Source organism: Ostrea edulis, chromosome 1, assembly GCF_947568905.1.
Source record: "Ostrea edulis chromosome 1, xbOstEdul1.1, whole genome shotgun sequence".
NCBI lineage: Eukaryota > Metazoa > Mollusca > Bivalvia > Ostreida > Ostreidae > Ostrea > Ostrea edulis.
Window position 1 is genome coordinate 5562040 of NC_079164.1, and position 2330 is coordinate 5564369.

At 40.5% G+C, this 2330-nt stretch overlaps 1 long non-coding RNA gene across 1 annotated transcript; it reads left to right on the plus strand.

Moving 5' to 3' along the window:
* On the plus strand, positions 1-1633 carry LOC130051002 (uncharacterized). The gene is made up of 2 exons (XR_008799374.1): positions 1-174; positions 1472-1633. It is a non-coding gene; the product is annotated as an uncharacterized LOC130051002 (long non-coding RNA).
* Positions 1634-2330: the final 697 nt, after the last annotated feature.

Consider the following 2330-nt stretch of genomic DNA (forward strand, 5'->3'; position numbering starts at 1 on the left):
GGTATCAAAATTGTTTTATTGCCACAATGAATATACACATGTAGGTCAAGCCGAGCTATGTAGACCTTTGTGTGTTTTTATACGGATTTGGCAGTGTTCGCCACTCCACCAGGCCACGGATCAATTTCTAAACATGTCCTCTGGTCAGTCGGCCAGTGAGATAATCGGAGAGAGGTCAGTGTCCATTTTCAGTAGGTCAGATATAGTTTGCCATGGCCTTGAGAGCTCAATCTACAGCTGCGCGGAATGACTGTGTCACGTTCCAAAGTCACCTAGGAACTGGCTGGTGCTGTTAACCACAAACTAAGATGATTTCATTGTCGAAAATTATTCATTATATCTGTAGCATTGTTTTTAAAAAAATCGGTCATTTCAAAGAGTAATTTATCGATTTCAGAAGATTAACAGCGTCCCGTTCTACGTTGTATTTGAGGCAGATTGAGGTGATATAACGATATCCCATTTCATTTTATAAATTAGGGAATGCCAAATGGTAATGCACGGAAATCAACCGTTAATTCATACAATGCGCATTGCTGTAAAACAAATTTCTCTATCGCATAATAAACCTCTGCACTCAGGTGCACCCCCTCTCTCTACTTTTATTTGAATGACTTTAGGGCTTTTTCCAATGATTTTCCCGATCGACATGATCACTATAAGCTCACCACATGTACTGCAGTCTTTTCTGTGAAAAAAAAAAAAAAAGATCAAGAGCTATTTTTTGTTGTCTAAATATTTGCAGTAAAATAATGGCTGAGGGAGAGAAGGGCGGCAGGTTACATGCACTTGTCGGTGAACTGTCCGCCGTGACAGTATCGCTAAATAGGACAGAAAGGTATCTTCTCAAAAAGCACGACCTGTCCCAAGCAGAGAGTGTATGATTAATTAATCCCTGCGCGTCTCACTTTACCTACTTGTTGTCTACTTACAAATCTACTTCGACTATTGCGTACACACGCCTACCTAAAGTTACACTGAAAAAAACCCATATTACTTCATAAAAGTACTCAATACTTACGCAAATTACTGAAGTCGGATAGCGCTATGTCTGGCACCAGACGTGGAAGACTTTATTTCTCTCTTTTTCGGGTTAGAAAAGGTATTCCAGTACCCCCTTGCTTGTCGTACATGTAAGAGGCGATTAAATGGGGCGGTCCTTCCGACAAGACCGCAAAAACCGAGGCCCCGTGCACGAGAAAGAGCCCTCCCTGCTCAAAGGCCGTGAGCGCCGAACATAGGCCTAAAATTTACAGCCCTTCACCAGCAATAGTGACGATTCCATAAGAGTGTAGAATTGTCGAGCTAGGACGTAAAACGATATACAATCAATCAATCTTTTTATCATGTGATGTTTTTCGTGATAGTTTTCTTATTAGGGATATACAATGTAACCGATTGTTATCATTATACTGTTACATCATGTGTAATGTTTAACAAGTGATGGCATTTCTAATTAATTTTTTATCAGATACAAAGATGACGACAGATACCTGTATGAGTCTGTATATCGGGAGCAGCTATAGAAACTTACAGTATCGTGCTTATGTTTACATCAATACGGTTAAATTAATTTACAAAGCTGCTCTCGAGACCTAAGAGGTGCCAGGCTGCCAAAATTCCCAGAAAGAGTACAACTTGACTGCTGCCACCACGCACTTTTAGAAATGAACAGTGGGCGAAGTACTTGGTGCGGTGCTAAGAATAGATCAGCGTTTCGTAATTCTCGACAGTCGTGTGAAGAAATAACACCGTTATCCTGTTGACCTTGGAAGTCAGTCAGCCGTTTGCATCCCATTGACTTTTATTTCAGAACTCTTTCAATTTGTTTTATTTCAAAATATGTTTAGAGTACAAACCAACCTTCAAACTTCGTTCAAGAAAAACCAGCTCAGAATAAAGAGATGAATACTGGAACGCGGTGTTTAGAAATAAGAACAAATAAACTTGTTTGATAACAAAAAAAAATTACAATATACCTATATGTATTCAAACGGGACTCTCTCACACGGAAAGTCTTTATTTCACATGCTACAGCACGTTGACAGCTGATTTCCCCGTATATGAACATTTTTATAAAACAAACCACGGAAGACACGACAGAGGGCAGATCAACCCGTCCCGTGTACAGGTTAACCCGTCCCGTGTCCCGTGTACAGGTTAACCCGTCCCGTGTACAGGTTAACCCGTCCCGTGTTCTCCGTCACATCTCGGTGTGTATGACGTGATTTTCTGGGCCTTGATCCCGTTTACACTTTGATAATGATAAACCAAATCCGGGATCGACTTAGAGAACCATGTTAGACTTTGATTATTAAAACTGTTTGTGA